The following is a 12,220-nucleotide window of genomic DNA, read 5'->3' as shown; positions in this document are numbered from 1 at the left end:
CTCATCCACAAGGATTCTCCGACTGTTAGTAGGGAACTGACAGCCCTCTTAGATAATATAGCTTGTACTGGTATTAGGGCCTATTTTTCACAAATCACCTATAGAAAGGATAGTCAGGTCACCATGAATGAAAAGATTTTTTGGGTAAATACCTTCATGGAAAAAAATGTCCTGTTTTAAAAAAAATGGAAATGTGTTGAGCATCAAAGACTAGTTTTGGGCACACGTTTTCAGACAGGATGGCATGCATTTGATAAGATCAGGGAAGAGAATTTTTGCAGCAGATATTCTACAATATTTGACAATCACTAGGCAGGATTTTGCCAGGTCAAAAATGTAACAGTTCACAGATAGCAACATTTGATGCATCTCTGATCGTTGTTGATGCTATGAGCACTGATAAAGTTTTTTTTTTAATTGGAAAATTTGCTACATTCCCACAAGACTGATGTTGTTATTGTTTGTGAAACATGATTAAAGAACATTATACAACGACCCCCCCATTAATATTCAAAAACGTGCACGCTGATTGGTCAGCATGCACGTTGTAAATCCGAGTTATAGTAATGGAAAAAGGTCCGGTCTCCCAGACTTTTTCCATTACTATAACTCTTACAGCAACACTGTCTCGCTATGTTAAATGAGTTTAACATAGAGAGACAGCTTTAAAAAAAGCAATGTAGATTCTCCGTTGCTTTTTTTAAAGCTGTCTCGCTATGTTAAACCCATTTAACATAGCAAAACAGTTTATAAAAAGCAACGGAGATCTTGCTTTTTCCGTTGCTTTTTTTCAAAACTGTCTCGCTATGTTAAATGGGTTTAACATAGCGAGACAACTTTAAAATAAGCAACAGAGATTCTCCGTTGCTTTTTTTAAAGCTGTCTTGCTATGTTAAACCCATTTAACATAGCAAATCAGTTTTTAAAAAGCAATGGAGATCTTGCTTTCTATGTTGCTTTTTTCAAAACTGTCTCACTATGTTAAATGGGTTTAACATAGCGAGACAGTTTTAAAATAAGCAATGGAGAATCTCCGTTGCTTTTCTTAAAGCTGTCTCGCTATGTTAAACCCATTTAACATAGCGAAACAGTTTGTAAAAAGCAACAGAGATCTTGTTTTCTCCGTTGCTTTTGCCCACAGCTCTGATGTACTGCATAGGCATACGCATGCGCAGTACATCAGAACTGCCGCAGAATACCAGACAGCTGCGGAAGGGCAGCAAGGAGGCATTATACAATGCCATTATTTAAGAAAAGTAATTATTTTTTTCCTTAAATAATGTCATTGTATAATAGCAATAACCCACTTCTGGGTGTGGGTAATGCTAGATTTATCCACGGTTGGCTTTGTTTGGCCACTCGGGCTTCGCCCTCATGACCAAACCACACCAACTGTGGGTAAATCCAGCATTACCCACACCCAGGCATGGGTTATTGCTATAATGACTGGAAACCATTTATGTCCGGGTATAAAATGTTTTTACTGTAACAGATATTCTAACAAAAAAATTGGTTGAGGTGTTATGATAGAAATTAAAGATAGCTACGAGACCTGTGATTATTACATGTTTAGTGATAACACCAGTACTATAGACTGTGTAACTCTGACAGTAAAGAACCCTGGCACATATAACAATTGTTGGAGTGTATAGGCCAGCAAAATCAAGTGCAGATGACCTAGAGGAATTCATACATTTCTTGCATGCAACACAGGATGGAAGAATAATATTGGCTGGAGACTTAAATTTACCAGAAACAGACTGGAATAATGTAGATTCAACAACATTAGTACGGAAATTATTTGCAATGTGTATTCAGGAACAACAATTGATTCAGATTAAAAAAAAAAAAAACTACCAGGGGATGGAACACACTAGACCTTGTTTGTATTCTTAAAGAATTTACTGTTACTTCAAGTCAATTTTTACCACTGTTGATGTGCAGTGATCATGGGGTTATAAAGGTTAATTTGTTGCTAAATAATTCTGCCAAACTGAAATCTAAACCAATGAACAGAAGGTTAATTACAGATTATATGGAAACAAAACAGTCACTTTGTAAAACTAACTAGAGTGAGGTGTTCAGTGGAAAACAATTGCAGTTGGAATATGAAACGTTTTGAAAGAGAAATTGAATAAAAAAAAAAAATGTTTAACATCAGGATCTAGGCATACAATGTCAGGGGGGTATATTTCCATAAGTTCAAGATATCTGATTAAGGGGAGAGACAAACAATATAAGAAATGGAAGACAGGTGAAACTACAACTTTGAAAACTGAAATAAACAAGCTGTACAAATGGATTAGTATCAGACAACATCAAGAACAATTTGAAGAAAAATTATATAAAGATATTGAGCATAATATACTGCAGTGGTGGTGCTGCGGTAGCATTGTCACCTCACAGTAAGACGTTGTCCTGTTCGATTCTCAGCTAGAGCATCTTCTGTGTGGAGAAATGCATGAATGGGCGTACCTTCGTTGAAGGTTGTGCATGAGGGACGGCAACTCGGCATGTAAAAATCTACTGCCAATCATTAGCGGACCGGAGTTTCGCTATGGCGACCCCTAACCGAGAAAAGCCGAAAGACACAACAACAACAACAACAACATTGAGCATAATAAAAAAAAAGTTTCTATAGATACCTAAGATGTGGAAGGAGTAAAGGCATACAAATTGATAAACTGTGCACATTCTAAAATTTATATTCAAACATAACAGATTATATATATATTTACAAAATCTTATGCAAAACAGTTTAGTTCCCAAAAGGGGTGATAAGTTGTTCTAGTGATATCCATGTAGCCTCAGATACTGCAATCAAATTAGATTATGTTCAAAAATAAATGTGCAAACTGGATCCAAACAAACCACAGGGAGGAGATGGAATTAGTAACAATGACCTGAGAACACTTAAGCAAGAACTTATGGTGCCATTATATGTTATTCACTAGGTCATACAAATATGGAGAGATCCCTCAAGATTGGACACATGCATTTAATAAACCTGTCTTTAAGGAAAAGGGAAGTAGGGAAAATTTAGAGTCATACAGACCTTTAAGTCTACTTTCATGTTGTAGAAAAATAATGGAGAAGGTAATATTGGGTAAGTTATTGTCAGAACTGGATAGATTGAGACTTGAAACCATATATCAGCATCTGTATATTGAAAATAGATCTATTATCACCTGTAACATGATGTTCTATAACAATATAATAACAGCTATGAATGAAAACATGTGTTGTGATGTAATTTATATGGATTTAACTTCAGCTTTTTACAGGGCCATACACAAAACACCAATCAATAAATTATAACAACTAGGTATTGATGTACTCTTGATAAGATGGATACCTTCATGGCTTACAAATAGGACATGGCATGTCTCATACAGCAACTGGACAGGTGAAATCCTTGGTTACAAGGTTGGTCAAGGTGTCCCACAGGGCTCTGTCCTAGACCCTTACTTGTTTGGATTGTATCTTTCAGTCCTAACTTTTTCATCTGAGGTGTTCTACATTCTATATGCAGATCGCCTGAAACTGGGTAAGCTGACTACATGTGTTACAGATAAGGCATGCCTGCAAAATAACTTGACTAGATTGACCATTTGGGCACAGCAGAATAATATGTTGATAAATACATCATAAACTAAGCATATGAGATTTGGGAGACATAAATTGAAAGGTGAATATTTAATGCAGCACACAGTGAATGACACTGTAGACTCATTTAAGGACCTGTGTATATGGGTAGATCCAGCTTTGAGGTTTTCTAACCATATCAACAAATTGGTTAATGATATTTATAGAACTATAGGTTGTATAAAAAGATTTATAAAGTCTAGAAAGTCAAAAATGATGAAGTCATTGTTTGTTAGTAACATTAGACCCAAACTTGAGTACAGAATAACAATATAGAAACCCTCTAAGAAATCAAATATGAGTAAACTAGAAAGAGTACAGCAGAAATATACCAAGGGCATCCATGGATGTGAATATTTAAGTTATTATGAAGGACTTAAATATCTGAACTTGTACAGTGTCCCTTAAAGATATGTTGTAGGAGATCTTATTCAAAAATATAGGGTATTTAGAGACAACTACCTGTGGGAATGTTTGGGGTTAACAAAAAGTACTAGAGAATCATCAGACATCCTATGTAGACTATTCTATAGGAATGAGATGTGTACTAATGGGTTCTCTGGCAGAGTACTGATGCATGCAACAGGCTGCCAAATTACATTAAAGCAAATACTAGTTTAGATATTTTTAAGAACAGCCTGGGCACGTTATGGGAACAAGTGTTTTGGTATATTGGCAAGCTAGATGGGCATTAATGCCTGTGCTTGAAGTACTTGTATGTATGTATGTATATTGACCACAAAATATATTTCTCTGATAGCTTTTTCCCTAGTTATGTCCTCTATTTCCTTTGCTTTTTTTGTATCACTTTTACCCCAGTGTGCATGGCCATCAAGCCTCTAGAAGTACATCACTGAAGCAACCATAAGGGTGCTTTAGGCTTTTGCCAGTATCCTGGAGATGACAGCAGTTTTCATTTATGAGGTTAAATCCCCCTCCTTCACCCTGCATTACTGACATGCACCAACAGGGCAGTCCATCACTGGCTTTGGTGGCCATGCACACATGATTCTAACCTGGTCTCCCACTGCATCATGAGCTTCCACTCTCCATTGGGGCGTTAACATTGGAATCATAGTATAAGCTGAGCAAAAGCTACCAGCCCTACCAAAGAAATGGCAACTTATCTTCTTGCCCTCATAATCAAGCACCTGAGCCACTAGTTGAAATTTGGTTGGCCGGGCTGTACTTGATAGATATCTCTCTCCTTGTCCAGTGCAGACCTGAGGTGAATTCCTTGTTATCTGTTTCCTAAAAACATAACAAAGTGGATCATGATGCAAGTCCCATTCATACTCCTCTCCATTTGCTAAGTCCGAACTACACAGCACTATAGTACTCCATCTAATTGTGTTACATGCAGTCATTGTCCTTAGATTACATTGCTATGTCCATTGGATCCATTTTATTTCTTAGTGAGGCATATTTTTGATCTGTGTAAGTCCTGTCTACTTTGGTGTTGCTTTCAATGTGTCAGTCCTGCATTCACTATTACCCCAGCTGTGATGCAACCTGCTATTGCTGAGAGGAGGCCTCTTGAGAAGTACACAAAGGTGATGACATCATTATCTAGGGTGATGCATGAACTATACAATGAGCCATTTTTTTCTTGAATGCAAACATACTTAAAATGTGCAGAAAATCAAATGTATGCAGATGCAATGTTCTCCTTCTTTATATATATATATATATATATATATATATATATATATATATATATATATATATATATATTAAAACACTGATTGCAAGCAGGTTATGTTGAAACTTGCATTTCTATTTAGAACATCAGCTCAGCTGCAGAATTAGGCAATTATAACATCTACTGTGCATTTTAAGCACATTTACCACTGTATTAGTGCCACTTAACTATTCTCTTCCCCTCACAATTGTCTTCATCTGTCCCTTGTCATCATTAATGAATTCCTCAATTATTTTTCCAGCAGATATTTGCTAATCCATTCCTCAGCTCTTCTATCTTTTCTGGGACAAATTGCTTTCATAGTTACAGGAATTGTTATTTTACTACATTCTTCTATCTGTGGTCACCAATAAACCCCACCTACATTCTTACTTCTCATTGATTATGTGTTGCCACATGAAGTGACCCTTTTTTGTTCAATTCACTACAGACGTAGTCCAAACACACATAGTCTTGGTCTTACCATATCTTGTCCATCATGTACAAAATTCAAATTGCATTCTCAGGACTTCTGTGATCAGACTATTGTCTTCTACTTACATGGTACATGATGTTAGCAAACGTGTGTGTGTGTGTGTGTGTGTGTGTGTGTGTGTGTGTGTGTGTGTGTGTGTGTGTGTGTGTGTGTGTGCATGTGTGTGTGCATGTGTGCGTGCACATGTCTGTGTGTGTGTGTGTGCATGTGTGTGTGCGCGTGTGTGCGTGCACATGTCTGTGTGTGTGTGTGTGCGTGCGCGTGTGTGCGTGTGCGCGTGTGCATGTGTGGGCGTCTGTGTGCGTGTGTGCGCGTGTTTGTATGTGTGTGCGTGCATGTGTGTGCGTGTGTGTGTGCATGTGTGGGTGCATGTGCGTGTGTTTGCACACGTGTGTGTGCGCATGTGTGTGCGTGTGTGCGCGGGTGTACGTTTGTGTGTGCGTGTGTGTGCATGTGTGCGTGTGTGCATGTGTATGTGTGTGCATGTGTGCATGTGCATGTGTGTGCACGTGCATGTGCATGCACATGTGTGTGTGTGCACATGCGTGTGTGCGTGTGCATGTGCGCATGTGTGTGTGTGTGCGTGTGCATGTGTGCATGTGCATGTGTGTGTGTACATGTGCGTGCGTGTGTATGTGTGGGTGTATGTGCATGAGTGTGTGCGTGTGTATGTGTGTGTGAGCATGCGTGTGTGTACATATGCGCGAGCACTCATGCGCGTGTGTGTGTGTGTGTGTGTGTGTGTGTGTGTGTGTGTGCACACGTGTGTGTGCGTGTGCCAATTACCTTTTTTGGTCATTTGTCTTATTGAAGAAAATGACCAGCATTCTGTTCATTGCTGCCAAACAATTCTTACTGACCTCCTGGCTGATGTCATAACTCAAAAATCTTCCTTCTGGTCCTTCACTATCACTGCCATATCAGAAAAGAAGATAAATCACATAAGATTAGCAGTAGAACCAGTGAGGTGTCTAATGTCAACTTGTCCTGAATTACAATGTGCAGGTTTCTGCACCCTTTGTCAGTCTTTACAGGTCCTTAATTAGATCATTTCCTCCATCCTCCCCTGTAGCAACAATAACTAGGTCATCATCATACAAATAGATCTTCTACTGTGTGGTGTGGGAAAGACAAGCCACACAAATTTGCAATTCTTCAGTCAGGACAGGCTCTTGCAGAAGTAAGGGGATCATTTCCTGTAGTCCCGATACAGGCATTCTCGCAAGAAACATATGAATCCTATTCTTGATCCAGGCTGCTGTACAGTGACTTTGGCATGGTCTTCCCAACAGCACACTAATATTTATTTGCACCTGTCTGTACAGGATTTAGAAAAGGTATTAAAAAAATTCATGTATACCATCTATTAGGTTAGTCCCTGATCGATATTTCCTGTACTCCTCTCAAACACCATGTCTTTTTTTTGACTGAGTGCTTTATCTGGGCAGAAACAAATGCACTTTTCCCTTGTGGATATTTGTCTTTGAAGACAGCAGTCATGTATTCCTATCACTTCACTCGCCACTGCTGAAAGCTTAATGGGCATGTATGTTTGTATGAGTGCCAATATTCATAGCTTGTGAAAAGGTGAGCATCGTTGTCATTTTCACACTCACCTGGCAGAGCAGCACAATAAGGTTTTCTAAATGGTAACAAAGCATGTGATGATACCTTAGGCAGAAAGGAAAGTAAAAACATGTACTTCTGCCAAAAGAGCCAAGAAGACACACTACTGAGGGAGTCCTAAAAAAGGATGCAGCTGACACCACAAGATTTTTAGTGGTCAAAACTAGGAAACATGTTTCCTGCCTCACTTTGAAGTATACTGCAGATTTCTTTTTTTCAGTTAATGTACTGCTTGTATATTATTAAACAGTGAGAATTCTTGGGTAGGAACATGCATCCCCCTAACATACACACACACACACACACACACACACACACACACACACACACACACACACACACACACACACACACAAAGTCCTGCAAAATGTGATTCTTAAAGAAAATGTATACATCAAGGATGAGACAGATACAGATGTTAAGGATCATATTAATGACAGGCTAACTGTGGAGGGGAAAGGTGTATACCACTTGCTGGAAAGAAAAAAAATGCATTTATTTCCTTAAATGGTACCGTTCAACTGTGTTTCTGCATTGTATTACATACGGCGGGAATTGGCAAAAAAAATGTAGTTGCATTAATTATAACAGTATATAAATTAATTATCACATTCTAAAAGAAAATAATAAATAAAACAGACAGGAAACAGATGGAAATAGAACTTATACCAATATCAAATGTTTTACAAAACATTACTAAAACAAGAGTTTTTCCAGTTTTGAATAAATGGGTTCAGGTAACAAATGATGGATTGACTGTTTTACTCTGCAGAGATTTTAAAAAGTATGATTTGTACATTGAATATCAACTCAATATCTTACTGGAATCAGAAAGATTTTTTTTTCTAATTCCTGTATTTCTTATATCCTCTGCTAGTAAATGCATGTCCCACTCCTAAATTCACCATCAGAACATCTGACAATAAAAATATTCACAAAAATACAGTGCATCGAATAACATAATCAGCATCTTGTAGTTGTATTTCTTTTCTCTTACAACATGGTTTTCTGCCCTTCTTTCTGCAGCAAAGGTCTTGTTTATCCATCTTTGGCATTCTGTACTATTGAATCAACAGTACCATGCACCAGGAAAACTCTGTGGATGTGATATTTTAGGATATCATCCAGGCCTTTGTGACCAGTAATGCTAAGGAAAGTGCTGATATTGGAGTAGGACCCAACATGCCGAAACTGATAAAGAAATAATTCTCAGCATGGATATGGTGATGTATAGGTGTGTGCTGTTAGTCAGTAATAAGTGGGGTGATAAAGGATTTATTGTTGCCATTGCTTCATTTTCATAATTTTCTGCTGGATATCAAGCTGGATTAACACTGATGCAATGGCCATAGATTTGATGGAAGTTAAGAGTAACCATTGGGCAACAGCTGGAATTTAATGAAAATAAGAGTGAAATATTGCACTTTGATGGGGTAGTTGTTAAAATAAAACATGATTCCAAGATGGCTGCCGACTAGCTTAGTCCCTATTTACTGAGCTCCTCACAGTCATTTAATATCCAATCTTTTTACAACTCTGGAGTGATATTTTTCCTCAGTTTTTTATACAAAATGCTTCTCTAACAGTTTTTCTGCGCATCTGGATTATTTTCTTCTTTGGAATTCTCAGCTTTGGGATTTTTTTACCTCAGAACAGTTTTTGTGGCTTCAACTGCAGTGGATACATCCAGCTTAGACTCCTCCCAGAATCTGCTATCCTGATTTTACACCTCCACTCTGGGCATGGCTGCTAAATCTGACTCCATGGAGACACAGGCAACAAAGGCCAAATTCTCTTCAATGCTCTCACCTGACAAGGATACCAGTTCAAAAAGACTAAGAACTTCTAAACAACCTTCTGAAAGTACTAAAGTAAGTAATAAAGAAACAAATGACTCAAATTTTAATTTAGATGAACTAAAATTAGCATTACAGCCAATCCAAAATGCTATACAAAATTTCTCTGAACAATTTATTGACTTTGGTAGGACTCTAAAGCAAATAAGTGAAAGAATGGATATTATTGAAAGTAAAAATATTGCTTTAGAAATAAGAGCTGATACAGTGGAAAGAGACATTAAAGCTAAGGATAAAATTATTACAGAAATTCAGGCTAAATTGCTGGACTTAGAAGCTAGAAGCCGTAGAAATAACGTTATTATTAGAGGCTTGCCTGAATCCTATGAAAATCAAAACTTGTTAACAGTGACAAAACAGATTTTTGAGGCATTATTAAACTGTGAGGCAACTTCAAAAACTGTAATTGTAGAGAGAGCACATAGAGCATTGCGTGCCAGTCAGGATTCTACCTCTCCTCGGATTATATATACTAAGTTACTGAATTTTCAAGATACTTTTCAGATTTTAGAAGTAGCCAAAACCAAAAAACAGTTTGTCTGGAAAAACCATAAACTGTCATTTTCACAGGATCTTCCTCCTCAAATAAAAATGAAAAGGCAAAAGCTTTCACCTTATTGCGCAGATCTTATTAAGAGAGGGATAAGGTTTCGAATGAGTTATCCGAATACCATGTCTTTTACTTATAATGACAAAAGATTTACCCTTACAGATCCTAAAGAAGCAAAAGAAATATTCTTGAAAATATTCAACAAGCTTCCTGTGTCTTAATACTGCATTCTTTATCAAGCTTTAAATGGGCTAATGTTTTTTCATCTAATTTATTTTGTCTCTAAAGAAAAAGTTATTTAAACACTTAATGGATTGATAAATGTCTTTTTATAAACAGTTAATTAAGCTGTTTTTATTGTATACTTAAGTTCCTTTTATTGTCATTGACAGTCATCATTAGTCTAATATTATAACACTCTCATTGCTGACAGTCAGTTGCTGACTTTGCGTTCCATTATAACAGCATATAGGGCATTATGTAAATATTCTGGTATTGCTGAAAGTACTTTCATGTCATTTTGGAAGGAATCCTTTACTTCTCGAGACTTCAAAAAGCGTCAGTTTGCTCACTTTCGCAGCAACGGACTCTCCGATATACCCACACTCTTTCTGCTGAACTTGCGGAGCTTCAGAATGACGTCATCGCTTGTGTATGCAACCTGAGCGCATACGAACATCTGGCAATATGAAAATCAATGATGTACAGTTCAAGTTATCTTTTGCACTGTGTCCTGACGCTCTAGTGAAGACTTGCTGGTGTGTACAGGTTTCCTTTATATTTAACTTGTTGTAGCAAGCTAAACGGGATTGCTGGATGCTACAAACGCATTGTATCTTTGTAAGAAGCTTCATAGATACCGTTGCTAAGACGGATGTATCTTCATTGCACATAATTGGTGTGATTCTCTCCAGTTAAAGTTCTGTAAATGAAGATTACATTAATATTTGAACTACATAGGGCATGAAACAAATAACATAAGTGTGTTATACAGGAGCTGTGTCTTCTTTATAAGGGGACCGATGTGTCTGTTATTATATATAACTGTAAGATACATCTCAAGATATGTGTTCACACTAATACTTCAGTTCAAAAAGTTACTTATATATTCATTTCATAAAGCAATGGTTTTTCAATGATTATTTAGACATGGTTAACTTGTGTCAGTATAGTATACCTTTCAGCTTTAGTAACAAGCCCTTATATTTAAATTTTATTTGATATTTTTCTTAATGGCAAATGTTCTGTTCTTTGAACTAATAATCATATGCATTGGCATGCGGATGTATTTTTAGATGGTGATTTTTTTATGCAATGGTATATAGTAAAGTTAACCGGAAAAGTCATTTTACGTTTATATTGTCAAGTCTGAGGCTGCAAGTTAAATGACAACAGTGTGTACCTGATTTATAGATGGCTGTCCAAACTTGGGACAAAATACATACAGTTTTTTACGGAATCTGATGGTTATTGTTTTATTCTGTAATATTGTTGCTTGTTACTTCTGTAGTCTCTCATTTTACATATAATTAGGAATTTATTTCCCCTATGACATGATTAGGGGTAGTTTTTTTTACCTCGAATGCTGGCTAAATTGGTCAGGAATCTCCTTTGAATGGCTTGACAGTTGTTGGATTTGTTATGGCTGACATCCTGGTCATATATACTGTGTGGTAATAACCCTAATGATTTACGGTAGAATTTTCTTGTCGGATCACCTTTGTTGTTTGATCCTGTGTTTTATTATGATTTTTGAAGGTTTATTATTTCCTTTTTATTGAAATTTAAGCGTTGCGTTAAATATATTTATACTAGATTTCTTGTACAGGAAATCTAGTTTGGTTTTTATAGGCTTGTAATCTCAACAATGATTTAATTGCTGAGATGTTGTTCATAAATGACACATGATGGAGTATGCATATGCTGTTGGTCTTTGCTTAGTAATAAGCTAATATTTATAATGGTTCATTGGGTCATTGGATGTTATTCTCTGGCAAAAGTTAGTTTAGTCACGAATATAATCATTTTATTAGGTTTGTATATATTCAATTTAATTTATTCCTGCTTAGAAAATGACACATGATGTTGTTTTGGGGTCAGGTTTTCCTTTATCTGTTAGACTAATATTTATTAGTCCTAGTTTAATGTATTAAAATTCTGAACATGTTTTTTTTCAGTTTAGTTAGATATTTGGATGTACATAAATATTTTAGTTATTTACCCTAGATGTACTCTGGTAATGCAAACTTATGTTTTAACATTCATTGCAATTAATATGACAAATTGCAAATCAGCTGCTTATATAAGCCAAAATGTACACATGCGTTAGATGAGGAAAAGCATTTAAATGTTAGATTTTTCTGAAT

Source organism: Protopterus annectens, chromosome 11.part0, assembly GCF_019279795.1.
Source record: "Protopterus annectens isolate FY-2018-M chromosome 11.part0, PAN1.0, whole genome shotgun sequence".
In the NCBI taxonomy this organism is placed as follows: Eukaryota; Metazoa; Chordata; order Ceratodontiformes; family Protopteridae; genus Protopterus; species Protopterus annectens.
This window is presented reverse-complemented; position numbering follows the sequence as displayed.